This window comes from Aedes albopictus, chromosome 1 (genome assembly GCF_035046485.1).
Source record: "Aedes albopictus strain Foshan chromosome 1, AalbF5, whole genome shotgun sequence".
In the NCBI taxonomy this organism is placed as follows: Eukaryota; Metazoa; Arthropoda; class Insecta; order Diptera; family Culicidae; genus Aedes; species Aedes albopictus.
In genome coordinates, this window is record NC_085136.1 from 191,460,406 (window position 1) to 191,478,591 (window position 18,186).

An 18,186-nucleotide genomic window follows, 5' to 3' on the forward strand; every position below is an offset into this window, starting at 1 on the left:
ATACTAACGCCACCGAACACCATATTGCCACAGTCAGTGGTGAATTGAAACATTTCAAGTGGTGAATTAAATTAGTATGGGAAATTAACCGATTGCAGCGCCACGCTATTGCCACTTGTGTTGCCGATTTCAAATGGTCGTTAAATTCCTTACACAGTTCCGGAACTTGACTTGGATGTCTGTTCTCTGTGTTATAACCAATGATAATAAAATATACACGGACAGAAATGTTGTCTGGTCGATATTACTTTCCCATAGTTCTACCAAGCTTCAACGAGATTCTTGGTGTAATAGCTTCATATGGTTGTTCCACAATGATTTGATGTTTGCACCAGGCATATATTTCATTTGGATCAACGTCATTGAAGATCAACCATTCAATGCTTAAACCAACAATATATGTCATTACTTGAACCCGCTTGGCTGCTGTCTACTCAGTCACAAAGAATTTGATAAATTTGATCATCATGGCGGCGGAATTTTTAAGAAACGACTTCAATTCTGCCGAATTGTTGTGAAATCTTTGGGTATGTATAAAACTAAAGTTTTACTTCTACAAGCATATTTAAATCATGATTTTAATTAAGTTCGGTTTCAGCTAACGGGAATGATTTTTTATGCCTGCAAATTGAGCGAAGAAATAGAATTTCTCCTGTCTCCACCACGTCTAGCAAAGGCATGCAATGGTTTACGAATTGCTTCGCACTTTGATGAGTGTTACAGGTCAATAAAGCTCCAATATCAGTAATCTATCTATATATATATAAATGAGTTTGAAGCTTGGTTTGAAGTTCCTTTGAGGCAACAAAACTCACGAATGGATAAACCGATGAACATGACTCTTGCATGGCTCGATTCGTATTCATGGTGGATGTGTTTATATGTATAAAAAGTTACGAAAATCATCAAGAAAAGTAAGAAAATTGATATATTACTGGTTTTTCATGAACTGGGAAGAAAATCAACAGGATCTAAAATGAAACCAATCTAGAGTGCGTTGCTATTTTGAGCACAGCAGTTGTCAAACCTCCACAAGACGGCAAGACAAAGATTGCCGGGCCAGCTAGTATTATATAAAAGATAATGCTTAAACCGACCATCCGATATAGTTAGTTCAACCCTCAAGTTGAGGGTCAAGTTAAGCATAAACATGCTTGAATCACCATGAGAATAAGTGAGCTGTCAAACCATCAACCATAAATATTGTTGATGTAAGCATAATATGGTTGTATGAATCATATTTCTTGCTCTAATCAAATCTTCAATTCTGGTTAATTCAACCTTCCATTATTCTTCGACCTATTGTATTATGCGTGATACAATCTCAGAAGAGGATTATATAAAAGTCAGTGCACAAATATGCTTGCTCGGGACCGTAATATGATTGACATCACTTAATATTTTTCTCCATGTAGGCTAAAGTGTGCAGAAAAACGTTCGCCGAAATATCTTGATAATGATCGGCATCCAGTGCTTGTGAAGGTGGTCAAGCAGTCAACTAAGTGGTTTGATATTTTTCAGCTCTGCCTATACGTTTAACATAGCGTCGGAATATGAGCCATCAATAAGTTTCCAAATTCGATTATGGCTTTGATAAAACTCTTGCTTTTATGAATAAGGTTGATACAAATTTCGATTTTCTCTTGGGTCAAGAGGGGTCCTGCTTTGGAAATTTTGGTTAGAATTAAACATTTTGAGGAAGGGCACAATTAAATAAACCAATATTTTTTTAATTTAGGGATGAATTATAGTCTTCCAGAAAAAATCTTATCAAATCCGATGAGTTAAGCGGTTTTGCTTAATTGTTTTTGTTTTGAGATTTTTTTCATCAAATACATATATAATTTATCAACTCCAAACCCCCCCTATTGACGAGTCAACGAGCACTGTGACAAAAGAAGAAAATTAGATTTATTCTTTTCTAGAGAATTCTCAGGATTCAGGAACATTTTGGCTTAAGGCGACGGAAAAATCTTGAGTTCATATTCGACGAGAAAGGCACAATCACCACTAGGTGAATTAATCTGGGGTTTTATTAAATAATGAAGCAATATTTTCAAAATCGGTTTTTGTACACATGTAGAGTATGGATCAAGGTATCTTCTGATTTTTTTGTGGTGGAAAATATTTTTCGTTTTTGCAGAAACCATTTTTGAACAAAATTTCACAAAAAAAAATGGTTTCTGCAAAAATGGAAATAAAATTCCACCACAAAAAAATCAGAAGATACCTTGATCCATACTCTACATGTGTACGAAAACTGATTTTGAAAATATTGCTTCGTTATTTAATAAAAAATCAAAAACCAAAAAAAAATATGAGAAATTGCTTCCAGTTTTGCCTTAATGGCGACGTTGCAAGCACCGAAGGTGGCGTGTTAAAAGATCTAAGAATACGAGCACTGGACGAAAGACTTCCGGCCCATGACATCGAAGAGATAGACAAGAAGATTGACCGATTGAAAAACAACAAAGCTGCTGGAGTAGATCAACTACCAAGCGAATATCTAAAATACGGTGGAGAAACACTGGTGAGAGCATTACACTGGGTCATTACCATGATTTGCGAGGAAGATTTATTACCGGAAGAATGGACTACCGACCGCAGCATACAAGGTGCTCCCTCAAATTTTATGTTCGTAGGGAAATATCAGGCTGGATTCATGGGTGACCGCGCTACAATGGACCAGAAACATGGACTCTACGTGCAGAGGAATAATGCACCCTTGGAGTTTTCGAACGGAAGGTGTTGCGTACCATCGACGGCAGAGTACAGATGGAAGACGGAACTTGGAGAAGGCGAACAAACCACGAGCTGCATCAGCTGCTGAGAGAACCCACCATCGTTCACACCGCAAAAAAGGGAGGACACGGTGCGTGCATCACGTCATCAGGATGCCGGATAGCAACCCGATTAAAATAGTTCTCGAGAGCCATCAGACCGGTACAAGAAAATGTGGTGCGCAGCGAGCTAAGTGGGTCGATCAAGTGCTAGTAAGGGCGCTCCTTCATTGCTATCATTCAACAAATCTTGGAAGTGCTGTTTCCATCCAGCTGTCACCATAGTTTTGTCTGCCAGCAAGATAACTTTCCGATCATTGCACATGATGGCCACTGCAACAGTCTTGTGCAGGGCGCCATTGACTGTTGCATAAAACCTCCGCATATCGTTCCTATCCATGCCATTCTGTGCTTTAGCAATCACACTCTGTTCGTGCTGTCGTGTCTTGCTGCGGTACCTTACAGGCCAACAGGGGTTTCAGTGGGAAATACGGCAGATAAGAGAGTTCTCTGAGTGATCAAAGGGGATGAAAGAAGGTATCAGGAGGATAACTTCTTAAGGATGATGAAAATGTTCTTCACAATATTCTTCACTTAACACTTTTGCAAAGGGCGTGTAAAAGAAACTTAATTTTCACCTCCATTTTACATCATCCCATTAATATCTCTATAATTCGCTGTAACTTTATATTATAAGTTATAAGTTATGAGTTATAAGTTATAAGTTATAAGTTATAAGTTATAAGTTATAAGTTATAAGTTATAAGTTATAAGTTATAAGTTATAAGTTATAAGTTATAAGTTATAAGTTATAAGTTATAAGTTATAAGTTATAAGTTATAAGTTATAAGTTATAAGTTATAAGTTATAAGTTATAAGTTATAAGTTATAAGTTATAAGTTATAAGTTATAAGTTATAAGTTATAAGTTATAAGTTATAAGTTATAAGTTATAAGTTATAAGTTATAAGTTATAAGTTATAAGTTATAAGTTATAAGTTATAAGTTATAAGTTATAAGTTATAAGTTATAAGTTATAAGTTATAAGTTATAAGTTATAAGTTATAAGTTATAAGTTATAAGTTATAAGTTATAAGTTATAAGTTATAAGTTATAAGTTATAAGTTATAAGTTATAAGTTATAAGTTATAAGTTATAAGTTATAAGTTATAAGTTATAAGTTATAAGTTATAAGTTATAAGTTATAAGTTATAAGTTATAAGTTATAAGTTATAAGTTATAAGTTATAAGTTATAAGTTATAAGTTATAAGTTATAAGTTATAAGTTATAAGTTATAAGTTATAAGTTATAAGTTATAAGTTATAAGTTATAAGTTATAAGTTATAAGTTATAAGTTATAAGTTATAAGTTATAAGTTATAAGTTATAAGTTATAAGTTATAAGTTATAAGTTATAAGTTATAAGTTATAAGTTATAAGTTATAAGTTATAAGTTATAAGTTATAAGTTATAAGTTATAAGTTATAAGTTATAAGTTATAAGTTATAAGTTATAAGTTATAAGTTATAAGTTATAAGTTATAAGTTATAAGGATTTTTTTTCATAGACTTTTTGCAAATGTAAGGTGGGGAAAATGGGTTATGCAAAAGTAAATGAATCACAAAATCCAGTACATGCAAAAATCAAATTCTAATTCAAAAATATCGAGATAGAGAAGGCAATTTCTCCGTGTTTTTGGCTGAAAATGCTCTCATGCCTATCCAACAGCATTATGCAAGCATGTGCTCGAACGATTTATTTTTCTAAACTTCTTGTAAATTTTAGGGGTCTCGCACGAATTAAACCACGGTTCAATGGAGTTCTGTAGCGTGACGCCGACACAACATATTCGGAGATATTCGAAAAGTGAAACCTAGGAGATCGAGGAAGAACATTATGAATAATCAAACTTGTGCCTTTTTTTTGAGGATGAATTGCTCATCATTTTACCATTTAGCATGGAATGCCCTTGTCGGGTTACAAATCTTATAACTCACCCAAAGACGCTCGTCGTCGCCGACGAAGCGATAAACTATGCACGGATTTCTTCCCGTTTTGCGGAATCTTTAACCTGCTCTCCCTTCAAAGCCGCATCCGCACCCTGATGGAAACTTTTACTCCTGCCTGCACACGCATGCACATACATTATTCGATTTCACATTTTCCACAAATGTATTTGCAGGAAGAAAGGCATTATTTCGATCGAGATAACGAGCAAGACGACGACGTCGACGATGCTTCACACTGAATAGCAGGGAAATTTTCACATCCTTTCCAACAATCGCACAATAGAGTCAACCGAACCCACAAATGGAAACGACAATAGACCCCGGACGCGCAGGATGATACCAGCACCTAGTACCCACAAGAAAAAACCTTCGCACACACCTCATTAAACTTTACGAAATTCGTTATAACTTCTGCACTCTGCAATAATGAATATTTTTAGATTTCCATTCCAATGCACCCAGAGCGCTTCTATTCGGCAAATGCTTTTGGTGCTGGTGGTTCTCAGAAACATCAGAGAGGACTTGGCATGAAAGACAAAACTTTGCGAAACGTTTGCTGCCAGAGAAGTACGAGTTGTGAGTTATACCGCTGTCTTTTAAGGATAATGTGATGGAAAATGATAAAGTTTCGGGGGTTCAGGTGTGTTCTGATCTTGATTTTTCAGGACAATACAGCTCACAAAGTTGGCAATTAGCACAGCACACTCGACCGATTAAGTTCGTCGTGCACGGTTGATGCTTATTTCCTAATGCTGTATGTACTGATTACAAAGTACACGCAGGGTAGATCACGGTGTGTTGTGTAGAACAACTTTATAATAAAAAAATAAGTAAGTTTGAAATTTTTCCCAATGATATTTTGGGAAATTCTCTTCAATTTGCTGGGTCGGTGAAAAACATCCATCGGGGGGTTAAGAACAATTTTTTTTGAAGGTGTTTCATGCATATTGTTATATTGTAAATTATTACATCTCCTACAAATAGTCACAACTTTTTTGTCGTTGAAGATAGAACCATAAAACTTTCAGGCGTTTCGAAGTGGATGGCTGTGTGAAAATTTCATTGAAATATGTTGAATGGTTTTCAAATAATAGCAAAACTATCAAACGCATTCTAAAATACTAAGCTCAGTAGCAAAAGTCCAACAAAATATCTATATTTTTTATATAATAATGTATGGAAAATATTTAATTCTAAGTACCTTGAGCACCTTGGCGGTACTGTGGAAACTTGTTTTTTCAAATGATGAACAGATACATAGTCAAATACATGAGAGGAAAACACACACTGCCATTATGTAGTTTTTCACTAAAGTATGAATTATTTGTTTCAAGAACGTGGTTTTGTGTATACAAGTTCATTTTTTCCATTTTTTTTCAATGATTAAGGTCTTGTCTAAGTTGTAAGCAAGGATGTTTTCGATCACCGGGCAATCAATTGACTCATTTATCCACAGCTCAGTTCAGAAGCATTATATTGAAATAAGGTGTTCGGTAAACTTGTAGAAAAGTGTTTTTCCTACAATTATCACCAAGGGTGCCATATCCTAACTCTCATATATACGGCGTGAGAGCGCTAGTATCACCTACTCATACTAAACGATCGAAAAATCCGATCGTTTAGTATGAATAGGTGGTACTAACACTTTTACGCAGTAAATATGAGAGTTAGAATATGGCGTCCTTGGTGATAATTGTAGGAAAAACAATAATCTACTAGTTTGTCAAACATCACATTTTAATATTAAGCTTCTGAACTGAGTTATAGACAAATGAGTTAAATGATTGCCAGATGATCGAAAACATCCTTGCTTACAACTTAGACAAGACCTTAATCATTGAAAAAAAATGGAAAAAATGAACTTGTATACACAAAACCACGTTCTTGAAACAAATAATTCATACTTTAGTGAAAAACTACATAATGGCAGTGTGTGTTTTCCTCTCATGTATTTGACTATGTATCTGTTCATCATTTGAAAAAACAAGTTTGAAAAATTCCGACTTACGCGCCAGACCACAAAAGTTGTCTGTCAGAATTTCCGATAGATTTGCCCAGCTAGTACATGTTCTAGCCCTTCAGCAGAACCCACCTACTGATTTCCCAACCATTCCCAAAGAGCTCTCCCAAAAGCAGGTATTTCGATTCCCAATTTTCAATCGTTAAAACTCTAAAATTCTCGTTTCATTTGAAAATTAAAATGTTCCCAGTTTATTTGAAACCAATAAAAAAATTAGAAAGTGCATGCTTACATAGTGTATTTAGTTTTTCAAACAAGCAATATTTCAAAGCCTTTGTCGCATCTACTAAAATCATTCCTTGGGCTTTATTTCATTAGCGGTTAGCATGCTAATCAATTTAAAAAAAAAAACCTACTTGTGACGTCACTGGCCCATTTTTCTAATGTTTCTTCGTGAGTCGACCTAATTCAATACCTATTCCCATTTGCCCTTGCATTTGCCCTACTAAGACAAGCGTAGGTACCCTACTGTATGTTCGTGTCAGTGTGAGATCATGGAGTGCTCATAGCAGGTTTGGGTACTTACAGCTTCGCGATGTGGGTTACCTGGATGATCGGTGCCGGTCTCGACGGTGATGTATTCATCGATCCACTCGGGAGGTTCGCGTAATCGGCCGGGCGCTCACAAGCGACGCGCGGGAAGCGACGGAGGCTTCTTTAGCCGCCTGTCCCGCTGATCACTACTCGGATGAACTCGAATTAGCTTCAGCTACCGAGAATGTTGGGCATTCGTTGACCCTATCGCTCAGGGGATCGGTTAGAGCCGACGCCACGCACGTGGTGATGATGGTGAGATTTCGACGTCGTCTTCGTTGTTTCTGGGCGCTCTCGCCGGATCGAAACCACAACACTTTACTCTTGGTTGATCCAACGATGATGGGCGGGTGGAGGGTGGTGCGTGATCGTGACTGTTTCGCTACTGATGATAACCCGGGACGTGAGTCGGGGCTAATCTCTCTGGCGGTGGTAGTCTTTCCCCAGACAGACCACTCGCGACTTCTGCATCCACGTGTTGACGGTGGGGGATGCTCGCGAGGCCGAAGGTCTCTATCGATGTCCACGCTCTCCAGAAATATCCTTTGCAGCACGAGGCCACGAGACGAAGGATATCCCCGGGGGATTGCCCAAAAGTCCGATCACTAGCACCAATAGTTGGTTCACGGTGCAACAACGGGATTCACTTGATGATTCCACTCCACGCTCTTCGTAAAGCCACCACTTTTCCCACCAACAGGAGGCCCAACAATCCACGCGGTCACTGCTGGTGACTATAGAAAGAACAGGTTAGCACCCCATCACACAATCTCCACAGATCTCAAAAATTACCTCGCGTTTTCTTGTTTTGCTTATAGCTTCAATAATTTTCAGTAGCTTTTGCTACACTCGACTCACGTTTACTGGCCTAATTAGAAATTTTCATTAGAAACACTTTTTGTATGAGCTTATAATCACATGCTTACTTTTCACAATTTCCAGACTAACTTGACTCACGATTTTTGTATATAGAGATTGATTTTTGAAAACACTGTAAAAGCTTTGAAAAATAGATTAGTTAATTATTTATTCACTACAGTTTGATTTTAGGTATCTATACTTTTCTTCAATTTTAATTAGCTCCAAATTTCACTGTTTAATTATCACTTTTTTGATCTTATCTCTTCGGCGGTCTGAACGGGAAAGATCGAGTCGATGCTCCATCAGTTTCCCGAAACCTTCGTTCTTGTTCAATTCCTTTTTAATTCCGTTTTCTTGATCTATCATTAATCCATCTTACTGACTCTATCAAAATCCGCCCAACTCTAACACCCACCAAAAAACTTATTGATTCGAGCACTGTAAGTCGTGTTGCCTAATTCGTAGGCGAACGTTTAAATAATAATATAGGGATGTCTTTGAAACGGTTGGAACCCCGTTTCAAAGTATCAAATTGCAAGCGAAAGGCTTTAGGGGAGCGTGGCGCAATAATTTGGATTACAATAAAAACTGTTTGTTATTTTTTTCGAAAGATAAAGTTTTATGTTGAAAATCCTCGAGTGCTTTTCTTGGCTTACCAAATAACATTCAAATATTTGTTTTGGCCGACATGCTCAGCAATCATGATAATTGTGTTTATTATAGGATTCGTAATAAAGGCATACTTGTACTTGCACACCATTTGACAGCCTAGCGACCAACACCGCAACGTAAACTCTGTTAAGATACAATGTAACTAAACCCCCCTCTCCCCCTTCCCACCACTCCACCCCCTACTTTATAAACGGGGATGAACCAGCCTCGGGCTGAATTTCCCCATAATAAAAAAAATCAATAATAATAATACTAGTGAACATGTATACGCAAAAACACGTTCTTGAAATAAATAATTAATACTTGAGTGAAATGCTACATAATGGCAGTGTGTGTGTTTTCTTTTTATGTATTTGACTATGTAACTGTTCATCATTTGAAAAACAAGTTTTCACAGTACCGCCATCATAATGACTCAAGGTGCTTAGAATTAAATATTTTTCATGTATTATTATATTAAAAAAATATAGATGTTTTGTTGGACATTGGCTGCTAAACTTAGTATTTTGGAATGCGTTTGATAGTTTTGCTATTATTTGAAAACCATCCGACATATTTCATTGAAATTTTCACACAGTAATTTACGCATACTGCTTCGAAACGCCTGAAAATTTCATGGTTCTATCTTCAAAGACAAAAAAGTTGTTACTATTTGTAGGAGATGCAATAATTTGCAATTTGCGCTTTTAACAGTTTTTGCATGAAAAACCTTAAAAAAAAACCTGATTAATCCACCTAGTGGTGATAGCGCCTTTCTCGTCGAATATGTACTCATGATGTCGACGTAAGCCGAAGTGTTCCTGAATCCTGAGAATACTTTATTGAGAAAAGCAAGAATTTTATCAAAGCCATTATCGAATAGAAAAACTTATTGATGATGCATATTTCGACGTTATGTTCAACGTATAGGCAGAGCTTATAAACATCAGAGCTCTCAGTTGACTGCTTGACCATCTTCACTGTCATTGGAGGCCAATCAATATGAAGACGATGATGAAGACGATGATTACAACCTTTTTCACAACCACAGATCACTTTGGGGTCGTCGACAAAGTTTTTTTGTACACTTCAGGCTATAGTTAATTATCGCTGATTACAAGATCCATGTAGAATTGAACAAAAAAAAATGCAAGCAAGTGAAATTTCCCAAATTAAATCCCAATAAAATTTCAACCACATTACAGAGCGCGAGGGCGCAACCAGTTACATCAGAATTTTGTGTAGTAACTTTAGACGCAAAAGGGGATAGAAAAAAAATGTTCAAGGTTGTTGCGATTAAATTTTAATTTTCCCATACAACGTTGACTGTAAGGATGAGTAGAAATCTGAAATGGTGTGATTTGACGAGTTCTGAGACCACTTTAGTTTTGTCATGATGAAGAGAACAACTACACATATCTATCGCTTGCTATGATTTTGCTCACTTTCGTAGTTCCGGCAAAGCACCCAAAGTTGGTTCTGTAATACTGCTGGTAGTCTCTAATATGGATTGAGCCTATTTTCTTACTAACCGGTAATCAGGCTATCCTAAAAGCCGCGATTTGACGTGTGGCATGCATTAGTTTGGTTAACTTTTGTATATGGCCACTTCCGGCGGGACACCCGGAACCACAAACACTACCGGTAGTAACTTATGGAGTCTGTGCCAATTTTCTTACTAACCGTTCATCAGGTAATCGAAAAGGCCGTGATTTAATGCACCGAATGCATGGGTTTGGTTCAATTTTACATTTTACCACTTACGGAGGGACATCTTGAACCAGGACAGTACCAATTGTCCCAAATATGGCATGAAACTAGTTTCCTCTAACTGTTCACCCGATTTCCTAGAAAGCCACGAAATGATGTGTCACATGCAGGGGTTTGGATCATTTTTACATTTTACCAATTCCAGCAGGACACCCGGAACCGGTTCTGGAACACTACCGGTAGTCTTTAATGTGATCTGAGACTATTTTCTTGCTGATCGTTCTTCAGGTTATCGAAAAAGCCGGTATTTAATGAGCCGCACGCATGTGTTTGGTTTCCTTCCACATTCGTCCACTTCCGGCGGGACACCCGGAATCGGTTCTGCAACACTACTGGTTTTCCCTAATGTGGTCTGAGTTTTTTTTTGTTAACCGTTCATCAGATTACCTAAAAAGCTGCGATTTGATGTGTCATATGCATGGGTTTGGTTCTCTTTTACATTTGACCACTTCCGGCGAAACAACTGGAACCGATTCCGGAACACTACCGGTAGTTTCTAATGTAGTCTGGTTCTATTTTCTTGCTAATCGTTCATCGGGTTTTCAAAAAAGCCGCAATTTGATGTGTTGCATGCATTACTTTGGTTCACTTATGTAATTGGCCACTTCCGGCGGGATACTCGGAATCGGTTCCGGAACACTACCGGTGCATATATGGTCTAATACTCTTTTCCTGCTTACCGTTCATCAGGTTATCTGAAAAGCCGCAGTTTGGTGTGTCGCATGCATGGTTTGGTTCACTTTTGTATTTGGCCAATTCCGGCGCGACACTCGAAACCGGTTCCGGAACACTACCTGTAGTTTCTAATCTGGTATGAGCCTATTTTCTTGCTAACCGTTTATCAGGTTATCGAGAAAGCCGCGATTTGATGTGTCACGTGCATAGGTTTGCTCCACTTTAATATTTGGCCACTTCCGGCGGGACACCCGGAACCGGTTCTGGAATACTACTGGTTCAGATATAGTCTGAGACTATTTTCCTGCATACCGTTAATCAGGTTATCGAAAAAGCCGCTATTTGATGTGTCGCATGCATGGATTTGGTTCACTTTTTTATTTGGCATCTTCCGGCGGGGCACCCGGAACCGGTTCTGGAATACTACCGGTTCAGATATGGTCTGCGAGTATTTTCCTGCATCCTGTTCATCAGGTTACGAAAAATACCGCGGTTTTATGTGTCGCATGCATAGGGCTGTAGCATTTTCATATCTGCCCCCTTCCTGGGGTACCGGTCCGGAACACCTTAAAGGTCCATAACTCCGGAACGGCTGGACCGATCCGAACCATTTTCAATAGAAAACAATGGGACCAGATTCCGCGTCGAATGAACCGTCGGTCATTAAAATCGGTTGAGGTTTACTGCCAAAAAGTGATGTGAGTTTTTTGTACACACACATACACACATACACACATACACACATACACACATACATACACACACATACATACACACAGACAGCAGGGCAGCAGGGACGGATGTCCTGGGGCCTGACGCACCCCCCCGCTTGCGAGTCAGCCGCGTAGTTGCCGGCTAAGAATAGGACTACTAACCCCAATTCAAGGTGTCAAGCGACCCGTGCCGAGGAATGAGTGATCGAGGGGTTGAAAAAGATGCTCGATCTTTAACGGAGCCTGTGGGGTACCTGGGCACCCCCCACAGTATGCTGTCCCTTACCGCGTTAATGCAGAGCTCTGGCGTGGTGGACATTATTTCTCGTGCAACTCGTGGGAACAATGAGCAAGAATTCTAAATCAAATAACTTAGGTGGAAGTAGCGGTGCGATCAACCCCTTCGCAAGAAGCGGGTTGATGAGGTCTCCGACAAGGAGAAGCGAGGAGTCAGGTGCTGGAAGCTGCTTACGCAGCTCAAGCGTGGGAGCTCCTGTCCACTCCACGGCAAGCCAGCCGGCGGAGGTCATGGACGGAGCATGGTTGCTGAGGGCCATCAGCCAAGTTGCAGAAAAAGGACGGCCCGCATTTGAGGTAGCTGAGCAGCAGCTCGGCAAAATTATCGACTTTGCGACAACTAAGTCGAATATAAGCAAGGACCTGAAAACGGCCTTGCTTCGGCTTAGGGCGTCTGTCGATAATGCCAAGCAGGAGCACGCGGTTGCGTTGCTGGCTGCAGCAGCGGCGGAACCCGCAAAGGAGAAAGCGTCTAAGTTTACACAAACGGAGGCCTTCTCCTTCGCGGGTAGTCCGAAGAGAGTGGAAGCGAATGCTCGCGACAAAAGCGACAAGCATTCGCAGAAGCGGGCGAGGCAGCCGTCAGGTGAGGAGCTGTCTGGCGGCGCCCGCAAGGCCAGGCGTATAATAACCCCGAAAGCCGGTGGTAACGCTGGAAAGTCGGACCCCAGCCAGGGTTCCCGGAAAGCTGGGAAGGGTGGGCCTGAAAAGGCCAGCCCGTCCCGGAATGATGGGAACAAGGGGTTGCGACCAATGGTGGGCCCTCAGCAGCCGCAGAGCAGGGCGATCCAAGGAGAGGACCCTCCTTGGACAAAGGTAGAGCGGAAGAGGAAGAAGAAGGGGAATCCGCAGGTAGAAGTGCAGGTCGCCAAGCCAAGGCGTAGGAAGGCAGGTGCCAGGCGCGAAAAAGGTGACGCTATCGTCATCAAGACCGAACAGTCGAAATACTCGGACGTCTTGAAGGCGATGAGGTGCGACGCCAAGCTCGAGGGTCTTGGAGCCGACGTACGCAGTATCAGACGTACTCGTACGGGCGAAATGATCCTGGAGCTTAAGCGCCAGAAGGATCACAAGGGCGCCGCCTACAAGAGGCTGGCAGAAGAGGTCCTTAGAGATGGAGTGGAGGTGAGGCTCTTACGCATGAGGCGACTCTGAAGGTCAAAGACCTAGACGAGATCACCGAAGCGGAAGAGCTCGTCACGGCACTGCGGCAACAGTGCGATGTTCAGGTGGCCGCCACAGCCGTCAGGCTGCGGAAGGGGCCAGCAGGGACACAGATAGCTCTGGTTCAGCTACCTGTGGCGGATGTTAAAAAGTCCGTTAAAGTAGGGAGTATTAAGGTGGGCTGGTGTGTTTGTCACCTGACATTCCACGAGCCACCTGAGGTTTGCTTCAGGTGTCTGGAACCAGGACACAAGTCGTGGGACTGCAAAGGCCCCGACAGGCGCAAACTGTGTAGGCGATGCGGCGCTGAAGGTCATAAGGCCCAAAGCTGCACGAGTCCGCCCATCTGCATGATCTGTACCGGGAAAACCTCGAAAAACAGACATGCGATGGGTGGTCCAGGGTGCCCGGCCTTTAAGAAAGCCGCAGTGAGCAACAAATCACAGTGCAGGTAACGCAGCTGAACCTGAACCACTGTGATGCGGCTCAGCAACTGCTTTGTCAGGCGGTTTCTGAGTGGGAGACGGATATCGCCATCATTTCGGACCCATACCGAGTACCCGCCGGCAACGGCAACTGGGCCTCGGATGGGACCAGGAAAATGGCGGCGATATGGACGACGGGTAAATACCCCGTGCAGGAGTTGGTGTCTACTACCTATGAGGGCTTCGTGGTCGCCAAAGTAAACGGGGTCTTCTTCTGTAGCTGTTATGCGCCTCCGCGGTGGCCGATCGAGCGGTTCACGCAAATGCTGGACCGCTTAACGACCGTGCTAACAGGGCGAAGGCCGGTGGTAATAGCGGGTGACTTTAATGCCTGGGCTGTGGAATGGGGAAGCCGTTTCACGAACTAGCGGGGTCAGATCCTGCTAGAAACACTGGCCATCTTAGATGTCGACTTGGCTAACGTCGGTACCAAGAGTACCTATAGTCGAAATGGAGCGGAGTCAATTATTGACGTGACCTTTTGTAGTCCTGGCCTAACAAGTAGTTCGAACTGGAGAGTAGATGATGGCTACACTCACAGCGACCACCTGGCGGTTCGCTACAGTATCGACTACAACAACAGCAGACAGCGGATAGAAGAAGAGGCGGCTAGGCCAAGGCCAAGCCCTCGTAGGTGGAAGACATCATACTTCGACGAAGAGGTATTTAGGGAAGCGCTCCGCCGTGAGCGAAACTTACTCGGTTTAGACGGCGACGAGCTGGTAGCGGTGCTCTCACGTGCGTGTGATGCGACCATGCCTAGGAGAGTCCACCCTAGAAATGGGAGGCCACCGGCTTACTGGTGGACCGACGCGATTGCGGACCTGCGCCGCGCCTGCCTACGGGCTAGGCGGCGGATGCAGCGAGCACGATCAGAGGAAGAGCGAAACGAACGGCGGGTGGTGTTCGCCGCTGCAAAAGCCGCGCTCAAGACCGAGATAAGAGCAAGCAAAAAGGCCTGCTTTGAGGGTCTCTGTCAGAGTGCCAATACGAACCCGTGGGGTGATGCCTACAGGATCGTTATGGCCAAGACGAGAGGTGTGATGGCTCCTACAGAGCAATCTCCAGAGATGTTGGAGGGGATCATTGGAGGACTTTTTCCGCGTCATGATCCTAGTCCTTGGCCTCCTTTCGTAGGACAGCCGGGGACTGGGGCTGGCGATGAGGAAATGGTCACCGATGTGGAACTTGCGGGGATAGCTAAGTCCCTTAGCGTAGGTAAGGCCCCAGGTCCGGACGGAGTTCCGAACCTGGCCTTAAAAGTAGCTATTGCAGAAGCTCCCGAGATGTTCAGGTCTGCTATGCAGAAATGCCTGGACGAGGGAGTTTTCCCAGAAGCTTGGAAGAGGCAGAGCCTGGTACTATTGCCAAAGGCGGGGAAACCACCCGGAGACCCGTCGGCATATAGACCAATATGCTTGATTGACACGGCGGGGAAGGTGCTCGAAAAGATCATCCTCAATAGAATGTTGAAGTTCACTGAGGGCGTAAATGGTCTCTCGAGCAACCAGTATGGCTTCCGGAAGGGGAGGTCCACCGTAGACGCTATCTTGTCGGTTACAAAAACCGCCGAGAAAGCACTCGAGCCTAAGAGGAGGGGAATTCGCTTTTGCGGGGTAGTGACTCTGGATGTAAGGAATGCATTTAATAGCGCCAGTTGGGCTGCTATTTCTGATGCGCTCTTGCGTCTGGGGATACCGGAGTACTTGTACAAGATTTTCGGAAGCTACTTCCAGAATCGCGTACTAGTATACGACACGGAGGTGGGTCGGAAGTGCTTTCACATAACCTCAGGAGTCCCGCAAGGTTCCATCCTGGGTCCGGTGTTATGGAATGTCATGTACGACGAGGTGTTGAGGTTAGAGTACCCAGTGGGAGTGGTGATTGTCGGATTTGCCGACGATATTACGCTCGAAGTCTACGGTGAAACGATCGAGGAGGTGAAGTTGACTACCGACCACTCGATCAAGGTTGTGGAGGCGTGGATGCGGTCCAGAAAACTGGAGCTGGCTCACCACAAGACAGAGGTGACGGTTGTTAACAACATGCAGTCGGCGCAGCAGACGGAGATCAGTGTAGGAGAGTGCACTATCCTGTCGAAGCGCTCTGTCAAGCACTTGGGCGTGATGATCGACGATAAGCTTACCTTCGGTAGCCACGTCGATTATGCCTGTAAAAGAGCCTCCACAGCTATTGCGGCACTGTCCCGGATGATGTCCAATAGCTCAGCGGTGTACGCCAGTAAGCGCAAGCTTCTGGCTAGTGTTGCTACGTCCATACTTAGGTATGGCGGCCCGGCGTGGGGTACCGCGCTAAGTACTGAATGCTACCGACGGAAGCTGGAAAGTACTTACAGGCTTATGTGTCTGAGGGTTGCAAGCGCGTACCGTACCGTGTCACACGACGCTCTCTGTGTCATTACTGGTATGGTGCCCATCAGCATTCTTATCAGTGAGGATATGGAGTGCTTCGAAATGCGCGGCACAAGAGGCATACGCAAGACTGTCAGGATGGCCTCTATGGTCAAATGGCAGCGCGCGTGGGACAGTTCCACCAAAGGAAGGTGGACCCATAGGTTGATACCGAGGGTAGATAGTTGGATTAATAGGCGCCATGGGGAAGTTTCATTCCACCTGACACAGGTCCTTACAGGTCATGGTTGCTTCCGACAGTATCTACACCGTTTCGGGCATGCGGATTCTCCCGAATGCCCAGTGTGCAATGGTTTAGAGGAAACGGCGGAACACGTTTTGTTCGTGTGCCCGCGTTTTCGCACAATGCGTGACCGCATGCTTGCCACATGCGGGGAGGACACAACTCCGGACAACTTGGTCCAGAGAATGTGTAGGGATGAGATTAGCTGGAATGCCGTTTCAACGGCTATCACCCATATCGTCTGGGAGCTACAAAGGAGGTGGCGCGTGGACTCGGAGAATGGCTAGTCCAGATGCAGTACAAGAGGTGGTCCAGGGGTTCGAAGTCGGCTTCGTAGGTCATACCGGTGCCCTGCGGTCGAGATCGACCCTTACAGCGATTAAGTGGCCGCGGAGAGGAAGTCCCGGTAGCGGTGCTGTCGTGGCGTCAGTCTACTGGGTTGGATCTGAGCCCGCGGTTGGAAAGGGGTCCCCGGCAAGGGTCGGGGTAGGTGAGACCCTGCTGTCTGCAACCTACGGATGCAGCTGATAAGGCCTGAAGGGTAGTGATACCCTTGCCTTCAGCAGGTCAGATCGGGTTGCATGTGGGCATCAGTTCTTGATGTCCGCTCAGCAGTAGGGCACGGGCGGGGTTGACCCTGCCCGCCTTCCGAGGACAAAGGGAGTGGCGAGGACCACTCGGGAAACTGGCTAAGCGCCAGCATGCTATCGTGATGGACTCTCCAGTGCGAGTCATCGATGTTCGTTGCTGCTAGGCTACGGCAGCTAACCTTGAGGGTGCGATATGCACTAGCCCCTCTCTGAAGCAATACCTTCTTGGTGGTTCCGGAGAGACGTAGGGTTTGGCGACCATAGGAATGTGTTTTAGTGGGTCGAGGAGAGAGTAGTCCTGGCTTCTACCGGCATTGTAGAAGACGGCCTCATCCCCACACTACCCTAACCTTCCTGTTAGGGTGTCTGATGAGCAGATTTATCCCCCTATGGTTTAGAAGGAAAAAAAAATACACACAGACATAACCTCAATTCGTCGAGCTGAGTTGATTGGTATATGTGACTCGACCCTCCGGGCCTTCTATCAAAAAGTCATTTTTGGAGTGAACATATAGCCTTTCCAGTACACTTAGCGTACGAGAAAGGCAAAAATTGTTCTAGACCCCCCGATGGATGTTTTCCACTGACCCAGCAAATTGAAGGGAATAGCCCAAAATATCATTAGGCAAAATGTCAGACTTACATATTTTTTTGTTTTAAAGTTGCTCTATAAACACACCGTGAGATCAATGAACACAACTAATTTGTAAGTTCCGCATGCTTATTGCAAGATGAAGGTTTAAGACTAAATAATTGTCCCCTTAGAATCCGTACTCATTAGCAGGCTTCAACTTCATATGAAAAAATCCAAATTTGAAATGCTCGGGTGATTCCTTCTGAACTTGTTACTTTTGTCACCCATAACCTCCAGTAATAGTTCAATTTTATGAAGTCTAAGGGATGCTCAAAGAGGTTGAAGTTTGTATAAAAAACGACCAAATGTATGCAGAAAAGACAAGTTTAAGATAGTTGCCGCTAGATGG